The sequence below is a fragment of the Aphelocoma coerulescens genome, unplaced genomic scaffold, assembly GCF_041296385.1.
Source record: "Aphelocoma coerulescens isolate FSJ_1873_10779 unplaced genomic scaffold, UR_Acoe_1.0 HiC_scaffold_75, whole genome shotgun sequence".
Classification (NCBI taxonomy): Eukaryota; Metazoa; Chordata; class Aves; order Passeriformes; family Corvidae; genus Aphelocoma; species Aphelocoma coerulescens.
Genome location: NW_027184061.1, coordinates 1,369,553 through 1,384,003, shown reverse-complemented (window position 1 = coordinate 1,384,003; position 14,451 = coordinate 1,369,553). Strand labels below are relative to the sequence as shown.

The 14,451-nt window shown below is 59.3% G+C and overlaps 1 pseudogene; it reads left to right on the top strand.

Annotated features, from left to right (window-relative positions):
• LOC138102438 (zinc finger protein 850-like) overlaps positions 1-14,451 on the top strand; it is a 385,524-nt pseudogene that overhangs the window by 183,924 nt on the left and 187,149 nt on the right.

The window sequence follows — 14,451 nt, the reverse complement described above, 5'->3', positions numbered from 1 at the left end:
TGAGGAATTGCAAACCTCAATTCCAGGGGAGATAATTGAATATCTGCCCTGGGTCTGGCTCTTCTTGCCAAAGCCAATGGCAGCAGCCGTACCCGTGGCATCTTGGTTTCTCTCAGCAGCTTCAGAAGGTGTTTCTTTATTTCCCCATTCATTTTTTCCACCCGACCCGAACTCTGGGGGTGCCAGGGCGTTTGGAGGTCCCACTGTGTTCCTAAAGCAGCCAGAACAGCCTGAAGGGTCATTCCTGTAAAATGAGTTCCCCTATCTGAGTCCATTGCTTCCACAATCCCATATCTTGGAATTGTTTGTTCCAAACATGCCTTAAGAACTGATGCAGGGATTGCTGAAGCAGTTGGAAATGCTTCTGCCCCGCTGTGAGCTGCCATGCTGTTAGCAGAAGATATTGAAGCCTTCCTGCTCAGGGCATTTCAGTGCCAGGCTCTTCCAGGCACCCCCAGCTCGGCCCTTTGAGCTGAGCATGCGGGCGCTGAGCTGCGCTTTGTCTCCTTCCCTTTCCTTAAGAGCAGCGTGTCTTGTCACTCTTTTCCCTTCTGCTGCCCTTGAAGCCCCATCCCTAAACACCTTTTCTCCCTCAGGCCAGGGAATGTCTGGTAAATCTCTCCTAGGCCGGCTCTGGAGCTCTGTCACTTGACTGCAGCCATGGGTTTCTTGCCAGCCCCGTGTCCAGGGCCGTTCAAACAGGAGGCTGGGTTCAACCCTTGCCCTGTCCTCAACTCTGAATCCTCCTGTTCCATCCAACAAGTTTCATTCTGTAAGAACCCAGCGCTGCTCATCCATTTAGAGGCTCCTTTGGTTAACAAAGCTTTACCTTGATGCCAGGCTTGAACAATGAGAGATTCTGCTGCTGTCAGTTTTCAGGCCTCAGTTCCCATTAAAGCCGGGGCTGCACAATTCTGCAGACAATGAGGCCACTCTCTGGCCACTGGGTGAAACATTTGAGCCCAGGAATTCCTTTGGCATGGCCCTGATTAACATCCACATGCAATTCAAATGGTTTTTCAGTGTCTGGGAGGGCCAGGGCAGGAGGCTCAGTTAATCTGCTTTTGAAGCCTTGAAAATTGTGCTTTCCTTCTGGTGTCCATGATCGGGTTTCTTGCCTGGCAGGAGAGGAGAGTTGTAGGGAGAGATGCCTGGCTCCAGAAGCGCTGCCTTTAGCAGGGACTCAGTAAGAGGCTGTAACCCCTTCCTTGCCTCCCTTGGAACAGGGTATTGCTTTTAGACACCACTTGTCCTGGATGCTTCAGAGGAATTTGGAGAGGCTCCATATCTGATTTTCCCTATTTCCGTGGGGCTGCCCACACTTCTGGGTTCCCTTCAGCAGAGGCCTTCGCAGACATTTGACACCAAGGTAGAGCAGCATTAGCCTCTGTATCTCCTTTGACAATGTTAATTTGCATTCCCACTTCAGCCACCAAATGCCTTCCCAGTAAATTACAATCACAATTAGAAGCAAACAGAAATTGATGCCTTTCAAACCCATCCCCCACATCTACTAATAGTGGTTGAATAAAACACCCCTGCTCATCTTTCCCACTTATTCCCTGAGTAATCAAAGAAATTTTGAGGATAAGATTGTGCTATAAGGCCTCCCTGTCCTCCTTTTTTTCTCTTCCTCCTCTTTTCCATCTTCCTTTTCCTTTCTTACCACATAGATTCCTCCTGCTGCTGTTTGCCCTAACCGTATTCCTGCACACTCCCTTCAACCAATCCCTTCCCAGCACACCAACACCATCCGTCCCCTGTTGCCGAGACCCCTTCTCGACTTCCCTTTTTACCCTGCTGGGTGTCCATGTCCTTAATTAGCTCTGGGAGAATGTGCAAACTGCCTTTTGATTAGGAAACGATGTCCATGGTTCTGTTCCGGCTTTGTTGTTGTTCTGGAAGTCGAGGAATTGAGCAGGAGCTTGGCTGAGCAGCAGTGTGTGTCAGTCAGTGCCATTTTGTGGAGCTGCTGGTTTGTGCTGTCACTTGCTTGTGTGCAAGTGCGTGTGGCTGTGTCCGAGCAGATTCAGAGGATGTGTTTGTAAGGAGGCGTTGGTGTTGTTGGTTCGCTGGGGGTGCCCGGTTTTCGGGACATCCCCCCTGGAGCAGGGTGTCCCCCCTTGGTGCAGGCGCGGCCCTCAGGCAGCGCTCAGCCAATCAGAAGGCGCGGCGCTGGTGACTCAGCAGTTGCCAGGCAGAGCCGCAGCGCCCGGCGCTCCCCAGCTGGAGCCCACGTGTGGCCCGGCCTTGGCGCCCCCCGCCAGGGGAATTTGGGGAGGTGGGAGGGGGGGAGCGCCAAGGCCGGGCCGGGCCGTGCTGTGCTGGCAGAAGTGGCTGCGGCGGGGGCCGAGTGCGGGCAGGAGCGGCCGAGAGCCCAGCGCTGCCCCAGCCCGAGCTGCCGCAGCTGCATCGCTGCTCGTGCTGTGCGATCCGAGAGCTCTGGGGGGCAGAGCGAGCCAGGGCTGGGTGCTGGGCCTGGGGGGAGCAGGAGAAAGGCTGGAGGAGCAGGGCTGGAGACCAGAATGGTGAAACGATGGCCGTGGGAGCAGCAGGTGGGATTCTGCAGGAGAAGGAGTAGTGTGAGGAAGAGGAGTGTGAGGAAGAGAAGGGACACAGGAGGAGGAGGAAGAGCAGGAAGAGGAGGCACCCCAAGGTTCCAGCACTCGCTGTATCTGCAGCCTCCCCCCAGCCCCAGGAGCGTTGCACCCCCCATCCAGCAGGTGATCAGGGAGGGGGATCCACGATTTTCCCGAGGGTGAATCTTGGTGTTTCTGAGGTTTATTGGTTTCCATGTTGGTGCTTTGGTTTTTTTGTGGGGGCTGAATGTGTTTATATTCTGGAGGGTGTTTTATCTGAATCTTGATGTTTTGGGAGTTTTGGGTCTGTGTCTTGGTGTCTGGCGGCATTTTGGGCTGAGTCTCTGTGTTTTTGAGATTTTTACAGACACAAGATGCCCAGGGATGGACTTGGGCAGGAGGAACCCCCAGCCCAAGGCGCTCACCCCTTGTTGTTTCCCCAATTCAGGATTTGTCATTCCCAAGGCGTGGCCGGATGGAGGAGGAGGAAAAGCTTCGGAGATGCCGCATGAGGAGGGGCTGCAAACGCAGGCCAGAGAGATCCAGGGAGGAAAGAGCCCCCCTGGGCCAGGAAGGCAGCCGGAGATCCAGGCAGAGCTCAGAGCTGGGGAAGAAGCCTCAGGGTGGGGAGAAGCCCCACAAGTGCCCAGAATGTGGGATGGGCTTCAGATGGAGCTCCAATCTGATCAGGCACCAGAGGATCCACACTGGGGACAGGCCCTATGAGTGTGGGGAATGTGGGAAGGGCTTCACCAGCAGCTCCCACCTGATCCAGCACCAGGTGATCCACACAGGGGAACGACCCTATGAGTGCTTGCAGTGTGGGAAGAGCTTCGGGTGGAGCTCCACCCTGAGGGCACACCAGCGCATCCACACTGGGGAGAGGCCCTACGAGTGTGGGGAATGTGGGAAGGGCTTCAGCAGGAGCTCCAACCTGATCCAGCACCAGAGGATCCACACTGGGGAAAAGCCCTACGAGTGTGGGGAATGTGGGAAGGGCTTCACCAGCAGCTCCGAGCTGATCCAGCACCAGGTGATCCACACCGGGGAACGGCCCTATGAGTGCTTCGATTGTGGGAAGAGCTTCGGGTGGAGCTCCACCCTGAGGGCACACCAGCGCATCCACACTGGGGAGAGGCCCTATGAGTGTTCTGAGTGTGGGAAGAGGTTTCAGAGGAGCTCCCACCTCCTCGTACATCAGCGCATTCACACGGATGAGAGGCCCTTCCGCTGCCCCAAGTGCAGGAAGGGCTTCAAACGCAACGCCAACCTCATCACCCACTGGCGCATCCACACCGGGGAGAGGCCCTATGAGTGTCCCCAGTGTGGGAAGAGCTTCTCCAGCAGCTCTCACTTGACCCAACACCAACGGCGGCACCACTGAGGGAAGCCCTGCGAGTGTCCCGAGTGCGGGAAGAGCTTCGTGCACTGCTCCAGCTCCATCCCCCGTGGGAGGATCGGCGTTGGATGATCCCCAGTGACCCCCGTGGGGCAGAGCCCTGGTGACCCCCGTTCTGGGTGATCCGCGCTGGGTGGGGGGAAGGTGTTGGAGAGATTTCTTTGCCTTCTCCTTGTGCTGCTGGGATTTGGTTGGGAATAAATTCCCTCCCTGTGCCCAGGCTGGCTCTGTTGTGCCCGTGCTGGTGCTCGGGGCAGGATCTCTCCCGGTCATCCTCTCAGCTCCTGGGCCTTTCCTTGTATTTCCTGTCCCTGTGCAGTAGCAGAGGGCAGGGACAGAGCATTTTTGGTGTCTCTTGGCATCCAGGCAAGGCCAGCTTAGTCCCGGGCGTTATGAGGGGCTTGTGGGGGTCCTCTGTTTGTTTATTTAAACCACACGGAAAGGCGGGAATTCCTTTTGTTCCAGCTCTCCTGCCGGAAGGTGGGGGGGCCTTGGAGGCTCCGGGCCCCGCCGGGTCAGGGCCCCAGCACCCCCTCCTTTCCCAACGCCGCAGCACAGACCCCGTGTCACTGCTGGGGGGGAACTGTCCCAGAGCCGCAGGCAGCTAAAGCCAGCCATGGAGTGCCACACAGCTAAACCCATCCGGCGCGGCTCCCTGGCACCGGCGGGTCCCTCTCCTCTCCACGCGGGGCCGGCGGAGCCAGCGGGAGCCGGCGGAGCCTCCTGTCTGCAGCCAGCACACTCCGCGCTGAACTGAAGAGGACACCACGCAGCCAGCAGCACAAAGGGAGCCAGGCTTTCTCCACCGTAGAGCCCGAACAAGAACACTCTTCAACGTGGCGGCTTCGGAGCCAGAGAGAAGAGAAAGTGAGTCCTGTGGGACGGAGCTGGAAATGGCGACGGGAGAAAAGAGGGCGGTGCCGCGATTCTCGCGCGCAGCTTAAAAAACTTCCTGCAGGCCGTGGTAAGAAACTGTAATATCACAGACTGTTTGTCTCTTTGATCCATTTGGAGTACATGGAGGGATGGAAAGTTAACCTATGGCCCATGAAATTTAGGAAAAGTGCCTATGCCAGGCTATATAGAAGTATTGAGAGGCTTTTACAGACCTCCTGTCACAAAAAAAAAAAAAACAAACAACCCTTTGTGTTCAGGCCAAAGTAATTCATCCTTACAAAGACTAATAACCCCATGTGATGGCCCCTGTCTGGCATTGTGAAGGAACTCTGAGATTTTTCAGGGCAGAGATGTTTTACACCACAGCAGATTGTTTCTTCCCGGGCGGTTCTGCTGTTGGTGGCACTTTGGGAACCACGTGATGCAGAAGAAAACCTTTTTTCCTTAAGCATAACAAAGAGACTCTTCAAGAACTGACTAAAATCCCATGTTCTGCTTCCTTTCTGTGAGTTGGGTAAAAGGAGGGAAGTGCTGGAAGAGAGGGAAGGTTTGCTTTAATTTCTTGTTAATTCTGTTTACTTTTAATTCTGTTGGTAATAAACTTTTTCTTTGTACAGCAACTGTTTAAGTTTGAACCTGTTCTGCCTCGCAGCTCTCTAGTTTTCCTCAATATTTTCTTATTTCCCCTTATGAAAAAAAGCAGATTTTGTGTGCTTGATGCTCAGCTGCGTCAAACCACGACAGGCAGAGCCCTGGTGCCTCCTGAGTGATCCATGTTTGGATCCAGTGTCCTGGGTTTGCATGGCCAGGCTTTGGAAATAGGGGGCCTCCAGGGGTGGCTTCCGTCAGCAGCTTCCAGAAGCTTCCCCCGTGTCTGGCTCCTGTTCCGCCCCGCCCCTGAAGGCGAGGGTAACCCAGGGTCTGGTTCATGGCTCCCCTGGGGCAGATTAGAGTGAAACAACAGTGAAAGATCTGTGTTTATAAATATATCTCTGTGGGGTTTATTTCAGAACAGTTTGGTTGCTGTGTGAAGGGGGTTTGGAGCCCTTTTGGTTACCATCTCCAGTAATATTAAAAGCATAAAAGTAACACTTAGGAAACGTGTAAGGGCAAAGAAAGTAGGAGAGTAGAAGGATACACAGTCAGCAGCCCTGGATCAGCAACAAAACTTTTGGTTTTGGTTGTTCCAATGTCCCTGTCCTTGGTGTAAGTGATGGTCCCAGGCTGGATCCCGTGGGGGCTGGGGAAGCCCCGGAAACTCCAAGTTCGGTGGGTTAATACAGGTTCAGGTTTGGGTGAACACCCAGGTACCTCCCCCGGGGCAGTTTTGCAGTGTCCGATGTCACACTGTGGATCCCGGGGCACTTTGGGGGCTCTGATGGTTTATGGCCCCTTCTAAGACATGGCCCTGCCCCTCCCGGCAGCGCAGCTGAGCCAGGCATGGCCCATGCGAAGGGATGGCAACCTCCAGGCCTCTGTGTGCATGTCCCGGGCCTGGCCCGGGCGGGTTCCCAGAGCTGGGCCAGTTGTGTAAGGGAGGGCGCTGCCCTGCTCCAAAGCCCTGTCCCACCTGGCCGGATCTGCTTCCCATCGGCCTCTGCCCTTCCCTGGCTCCAGGCCCGGCTCGGCCCCTCCGGGCTGGGTGTTCCCCCCCTGTGCCCCCGGGCGCTCCCTGTGCCCACGGCCAGCAAAGGCCCCGCTGCTGCTGCCGGTGGCCAATGGTTTGAGCCACTAACCCGGAACATTTCAGTCCCTCACAGCTCTGCACCCCAAAAGCCGAGAGGGATCGAAGGCGCCTCACAGCGACTCCATCCCGCTGCAAACGGCTCAATTCCACCTCAAAACAACTCCATCCCACCTCCAAATTTTGGGGTATCCCCTATGCCTAAACTGCTCCCAGTTGTACATGTTCCTGTCCATGAACTTCACCCAGTTGTTTTCATCAAGGAAGTGCCAGTGGGCTTTTCCCCAGGAATGGAACACACCTGTGTGGGAGACAGGTCAGGGGGTGCCCCCCTCCAGCAGCCCCCAGCACCCCTCAGCAGGTTGGGAGCTCAAGGGACCCCCCTGGACACCCCTTTCCCACCCCTCTCTGCCCCACAGCCGCCTCAGCACCAGCTGCTGGGTGGGGAGGAACCCCCCATGAGACCCCCAGGGAGGGACAGGGGTTTGGGGACCACCCCCGTGAGGTTCTGCCCCTCCGAGAGCCCCAGGGAACAGCTGAAGAGATCAAGTGATGGGGAAATGAAGGGACTCTCATGGGAAAGAAGAAGCTGAGAAGCAGAATACCAAGGCAGCGAGAAATAGATGAAGAAGGACTGTGCCACACTGGACTAGAACCAATCCTGTTTTCTGAAAACTGCGTGCAGAACGCGTGGACGAAATCGAGGGACCAATCAAGAAGTGCGTGATCACGTGCACAGCAGTTGCAAAATGCATAAGCAGAGTGCAATGGAAACAATAAAATGTCTTCTGCGGAATCATATTGCTTTGTTGTTCAGAAGTCCTGAGCTCCCGCATGCTGGTGACCTCGCGACGTGATAAACGCTGCGATAATGAAGCAGACCGGACCCTTTGGATTCTGAAGGGGGTCTGTGGAGTGAAAAGGCGGGAGGCCCCGGTCAGAGCCTGCCACGGCTGGACCGTGGAGGGGAGAGTCGGAGAACGGCTCCATTGGAGTTGGGGGAGCCGAAGAAAGCTCCTGGGGAAAGAAGTCCGGAAAACGTACGCTGCAGCGGGTGCACCCGAAGAGGTGAGAGGCCAGGGGCTGGAGGATGGGGAAGGGTCTGTCAAAAGAGGAGCAGGCCATGTTCAGGGTCCTCCAGCATATTCTCTTTGAGAGAAGCATGACCCGGAGGTCTTGAAAAGACTGTTAAGATGGGATTGGGAGAGAGGATTTTTTGCCACCAACGGGAGCGTTCTCAGCACTCTTGAGTGGGAAAGGCTGGGAATCACTCTCTGGGACGCCGTAAGCAATGGATTAAAAGAGACTAAGGGGCTTAGTACGCTATGGAAGTTAATAATAACGGCGCTGAGGCAAATAGAGGCAGAAAAAACAGCTGCGGTAGGGGCAGCAGCCCATCTAGAGCCAGGCCGTCCCGCGGCTGCCTTTCCGACGTACGCCCGAGAATTCTTTGGGGGAGTAGACCCAGTTATACCGTCCCTGCCTTCTGCACCCGCGGAGACGGAGTTACAGGCTCCGCAGCCCGCGCCAGAACCAGAGAAAATGGAAGTGGATGAGCTCCCTCTCCGCAAGCACCAGAACTGCCTAGGAGGTGTCCCGTGGTGTCCCCCGAAGAGTTAACTTTAGCACTGGGGGGGCGTGTGTGTCCCCCGCTACCCCCATCGCCGTCTGCCTCACCGCGGCTTAGCCAGAGCGGGGATTCCAATGCGAACGGCGGGTGTTCAAAGGCAGAGCGATTGAGCCGCTTTGAGAACACAAGCGGCAGGAGAAAGAAAGAGAAAAGCAGAAACCGCTGCTGGTGGCGGAGGGGAGAGAGAATCCTGAATCAGCTGCTGAATGTGTGTCGCGGTGCCGAGTCTTCGGTCCGCGTTGGCCGCGGGGATCGCGGGCCCGGCTCCCCGGGGGGGTGGCCCCGGTGGGGGTCCGTCCGCCCTGTGACTCCTGCCGAGGAAACAGTTTGGCGAACAGAGAAGGGGGAAAACCGTGGGAGCGAGAAGGGGATGCGGGGAAATTCCAACCGGGGCAAAAGCTGGAGCGGAGCCGGGGAATGCGAAGAACGACTGATCCCCCGGCTCAAAGGGCGGAGCGGAAAAAAGAAAGTCCTGCCCACGGCTCCCCAAGCCGCCCTGCTTCCGACAAACCTGCTCGGCGGTGGCAGGGAATCATACGGGAGGCTTTGATTGAGGGTGAATTTATTTCACAAGCGTTCCCGGGAATTGCTGCCCCCAGTAATCCGAACCAACGCCAGTGGGCGGGGCTCAATTGGAAGCTCATCCGAAAAGGAGAAAAAGCTGGGATGCAGTATGGATTAACCAACCCGTACGTGCAAACTTTGTTGCACCATATTTTTACGAGTGGTTTAATGACTCCGTTTGACTGTAGAAAGCTGGCAGAAATCTTTTTGAAACCCACACAGAGACTGCTATGGCAAGCGGGTTGGGAAAGGCGTATGGATGGTGCCATGATTGAAAATCTTGAGTTCCTGCAGGAGGGTGCCCCAAAACCTCCTCAGTGACGGGACCCCTTCAAACCTCTTCATCCCAACATGTGTCTGTCTCATTCAAGATCCCATCCCAGCCACCCTCCCTCTCCCAAATACAGCCTCGTTCTTAGGGGGGCAGAGCTGCTTCAGGAGGCATCGGGGCGCGCAGGGGGCCCTTTATCCCCCTCGTGCCGCTCCAAGCTCCCGAGGGCAAAGCCCTGGTTTCTAGGGCTGTGCCCGCTCCTCAGATCTCTCGGATTTAATACCCAAGTGTGGCAGGGACACGGCCCCGGGAGCTGCGCTAATGCCCGGCGGTGCCCGGGAGGGTCTGAGGGGAGGGGAGTTCATAAGGACTCCCCCCGCACCCATCACTGCGCACGAAAAGCTTTTTTAGTGCATGGCAGCGATTTTTCGTGGTTTCTGGGCTCGGCGGGGCCGAGACGACGGCAGCGGGAGCCGCGGGGCCCGGCCCGTGGGGGCGGCCGGAGGTGAAAAGTGCGCGGCGACCCCAGCGCGGTGCCCGAGGGCTGAGCGGAGCTGGTCGGGAACAACCCCCGGAACCCCCCGGTGCCCGAGGGCTGAGCGGAGCTGGTGGGGAACAACCCCCGGAACCCCCCGGTGCCCGAGGGCTGAGCGGAGCTGGTCGGGAACAACCCCCGGAACCCCCCGGTGCCCGAGGGCTGAGCGGAGCTGAGGGGAACCCCCCGCTCGTCTCCGCCGCTCCAAGCCGCTTTCCCGGCTCCGGCGGCCGCCGCCGCCCGGCCCCGGCGCGGTCCCGCGGTGTCGCCGCTCGAGGCGCAGCTGGAGGGGCTCGATCCGGGCCGCGCCCCGCCCGTCCCTCGCTGCGCCTCCTTCAGGGACACGGGGCTGCGGAGATCCCCGGGTGAGGCTTTTTCATTGCATTTTATTCTATTCTCTCTATTGTTTTTTCTGTTCTCACCTCTCACCCTCCTCGGCGCTGCCCTTCTGGCCACACCCGACAGCGCCCGTCCCGCCGTGCGGCTCTTGAGTGACAGCGGGCGCCGCGGACATCCCGGTGCAGTTTTTTAGTCTATTTTACTCCATTCTCTTGAATTTATTCTACTCACCCTCCGCCCGTCCCTCGGTGCAGCTCCTTCAGACGCGGGCGGGGGAGACGCCTCTCGGTGCGGCTCTTTGGTTGTATTTTATTCTCTTCTCTGTATTTCCTTTCGTTCCCAGCTCGCCCGTCCCGCGGAGCGACTCCTTCAGGGACCCGGCGTGGCACAAACTCCTCGGGGCAGCTCCAACAGAGCCCCGCCCGCCGCCAACGGGAGCGCTGGCGCTTCTGTAACCTCAAGCTGTTCCTTGATACTCGACACTTTAGTTCTGGCCATAGGAAGCCCTTCAGCAGCAATGGCTCTCCCAGCCACTGGTTTCTGGCTCACATCCAGCTCGGAGCTTGGACAAGAAACCCAAAGTCCCAGGAGAAGAAGCTCTGCTGTTACTTTCTTCATTCAGAGTTCTTTTTATTATATTTTAGATATCATCTATATTTTACTGGATTTTTTTCTTTCTCTAAAGTCTCGTGTTTATTCTCTCTTTGCCCCCTCTAGCCCTTGTCCCCGTCCCGGAGGTTTGTGGGGCGCTGCTGTCCCTCAGCCCTTCCTGCCCCAGCACCCGCGGCCGCTCCGGTGCCCTCAGGCCCCGGCTCGAAGCGAAACCACAAAACCCTCTGGAAAGGAAGCCGGGCTGGGGGAAAACCCTGCAGGGGAGACTGAATCGCACAGACAGCGATTGCTGAGAGTTGGGTATTGCAAACGCTCCAAGGGGCCGGAGGGAACCGCGCTGCGGCCTCGGGGCCTCCCTGGGGCACCGCGGGGATCCCCCCGAGCAGAGCGACTCTTCCCACCCCCCAAAATCCGCAGCTTTGGGTCAGCTGAGGAAAAGAGCTGGCAAAAGGGGCTGGAAAGAGGCTGGAGCCCGAGGGGAATCCTCAGCCACGGCCCGGAGCAGCCGCAGGAAAATGCCCCGGAAACCAAGGAAATCGATGGAAGTAATGAGGAATTTTGGAACTCTTCCCGCTGCTGTTTCCAGAAGGTCCCAGCCGGGTCCTGCCGGGAGGAGCCGGGGGCAGGGAGGGGCCTCAGGGCTTAACTGGGGAGAAAAGTTGAATTGGGGCAAGGAAACTTTAATGGTGGGGAGAAAATGTGAATGGAGGGGATTTGAATGGGAGGGGATGATTTGAATTGGGCAGAGAAAATGAAGTGGGGGAGGAGCCCCCCAGCCCTCGGCTGTGCCCCGAAGGTGCTGCCAGCGGTTCCCCTGCTCCCACCCCCCGGGCTGGGGGCGCCGAGCTGCCGCTGCTCCCCGGGAATGCCACGGGATAAAAACTCCACTCAAGCTTTTATGTTCCCAGTCATTCCCAATAAGGTCCCAGTTGCCCCCAACATGGTCCCAGTTGTTCCCAGTCATGCCCTGTAGGGTTCCTTTCACTCTCAGTCCCTCCCAGTAGGAGTCAGGTACAGCTCCAGTCACTTCCAGTATGAACCCAGTCATTCCCAGTCAGTCCCTCTGATGCCTTTTGCCCCCATCATGGTCCCAGTTGCTCTAAGCATGATCCCAGTATGAGTCCAGTCGCACCCAGTATGATCCCAGTCATTTCCAGATGCTCGCAGAACTATGCCAGTCACTGCAACATGACCCTGTCACTCCCAGTATGATCCCAGTATGACCCCAGTATGGACCAGCTGCTCCCAGGATGATCCCTGCATCTTTCCAATTGCGCCCTTTCACCACCACTGTGGTTCCAGTCACTCCCAGTACAATCCCAGTCATTCCCAGTATGATGCAAATCACTCCCAGTATATCCCAGCAGCACCCATTGGACATCAGCATGTTCCCAGTAGCCCTCAGTGTGGTCCCAATATATCCCAGTATAATCCCTGGTGCTCCAAATGTGGCCCTGCCCAGTCCTGATCCTGGTCCCAGTGTATCCTCCTGTCCCATTCTGTCCCAGTTCATCCCATTCTGTCCCAGTCCATCCCATTCTGTCCCAGTCCATTCCGGTCCCTTCCCGGCAGCCACCGCCATTTCCCGGATCCTTCTGCCCTCCACTCCCCAAAGCTGCCCCCCTGCCCCCCAAGATGCTGACAGGGATCGGGGGCTTCGTGTTGGGCTTCGTCTTCCTGGCGCTGGGGCTCGGCTTCTACCTGCGCAAGCAGGTGATGGGAGGGGCCTGGGGGTCATGTCCCCCCTCCCCCGGAGCTCTGAGCTCCCCCCGGGGCCCCCCAGCCCGGTGTCACCCCCTTTGCTCTGCCCACAGAGCTCCTGAGCCGCCGGCGGCCGCAGCCCCTCCCTGTGGCCTCGGGCCCAGCCGGGACCCCTCGCCCCATCCCTGCGATGATTTTGGGGGGTCGTGTGTCCCCCCCAGCCCCGCTGTCACTCTGCCCCTGCCCGGCTGCTCCCAGTGTTCCCAGGAAGGCTTCCCAGTTCGCCCCGGTCCCGTTTATTGGGCAACAGTGGGAAGGGACTTTGGGGGATCCCGCGGGGGGACCAAGAGTGGAGGGGGCAGAACCAGCCCCAGGATGGATCGGGAATGGGGACCCCCGTGTGTCACCCCTGTGTCACCCCCCCCCAGGGGGCCCTTGGGAGGCACCTGAACCCTAAATCGGCACCCAGCGAACCCCAAAGGCGCAGAGACCCCCCCTAAGCCGCCCCACAGCCCCCAAGGACCAACCAAAATTCCCCGCGAGTATCAGATAATCAGAGCAGGCGTTGAACAACCTTCAGCCAATCAGAGCGCGCGGCGCTGGTGACTCACCAGTTGCCAGGCAGACCCGCAGCGCTCAGCGCTCCCCACCCGGACCCCACCTGCGCCCCCCCCCTCGCCCCCAGCGCCCCCCGCCAGGGGAATTTGGGGAGGGGGCGCGTGGGGGGCGCCCAGGCCGGGCCCAGAGCCCTGCGCTGCCCCAGCCCGACCTGTCCCGGCTCCATCCCGGCTCCTCCCGCGGGATGCGGCCGCGCTGGGAGAACGGGGGGCCAAGGGTGGGCGCTGGGCCCGGGGGGAGCATGAGAAGGGATGGGAGAGGAGGAGAAGGAGAAGGAGGCATCTTTTAATGATATTTTATTGAGTCTCATGTTTTAGAGACCAGGATCAATACTCCCCGGCCGTCAGGGCGAGTCCCTCAGGGCTGCGGGGCCCTGCTGCCGGCTCACCCCGTGCCAGCCCAGCGCCAGCGCTCAGCGGGGCTTTGGCTTCCCGTGCCCTTTCCCGTGTCCCCAGCCCAGCGTCACCACCCCCGTCTCCCCAGGTCGTGCCCCACCCCTGCCCCCCTCCCCCTTTGTCGAGACACGGAGGATGAGAATTTCCCCACCATCCACCCCAAGAGTTCCCCCGAGGCCATTTCCTCTCGTGCTTTCCCTTGGCAGCAGAGCCCCACCCCTCCTGGCTGCCCCCTCCTGTCAGGGACTTGGAGAGAGCCAGGTCCCCCCTGAGCCTCCTTTCCTCCAGGCTCAGCGCCCTCAGATCCCTCAGCTGCCCCTCAGAAGTCCTCCAGAGCCTTCCCCAGCTCCAATCCCATCTCTGGACGTGCTCCAGCCCCTCCATGTCTTTCTTGCAGTTTGAAGCTCAGTCGCTGCCCTGTCGCTGCAGGTGCCAAAACCGCAGGGAGACTCCTTGGAAATGGGGGTAGAGAGGAGCCCTTCAAAGGGAAACGTGTGCAAAACTGCTGCCAATGGCCGAGCGGGTTTGGTGCGGCTGCGGGAGGAAGAGATGCTCCGGGACTCCGCCTCGGCCCCGGAGCGGAGCGGCCCGTGCTGCCCCGGGGCGCGCGGGGCTCGGCCGTGGGGCGCGCGGGGGGGAACGGACACACGGGCACCGGACACACGGACACGCGGACAAACGCTCCCAGCGCTTCAGCGGCAGCAGCGGCAGCAGCGGCAGCAGCGGCAGCAGCGCAAAAGCAGCGAGTCTACGAACCCTCTGCGTCCCTTCTCCTGCTCCTCCTCTCCCTCTCCCAGTGTCTCGCACCCTCTCCCGCTCTCCCTTTGGTTCCCCAACCCCCCCTCCCGCGGCCTCCCTCTCCCCAGGCCCGGCCGGGCCATGCCCCCGGCCCGCCCCCGGCCCCGGGCGGGGCTGCCCCCTCCCCGCCCCCGGGCGTCCCGCCGCGGTCCCGCCTCCGCCCGGCTCTCGCCGTCCTGGCTGTGGCGCTGCTGGGCGGGCATCAGTGCCTGGCTCCTGGGCACCATCGCCAGCCCCTGGCTCCGGCTGGCCCGACCTCGACCCCGACCCCGGCCCCGGCCTCGGCTCCTCCCGGGGCCCGCCGGGGACACAGGCGGCGCGGCCGCTCCCGCCGCCTCCGCAGCGTCTTCCCCGCTCCGAGCTCCGCCGCTCTTGAGCGCGGCCGCCGGCCCCGAGCCGCCGGTGGCCCCTCCAAAAGAGCCCCCATGT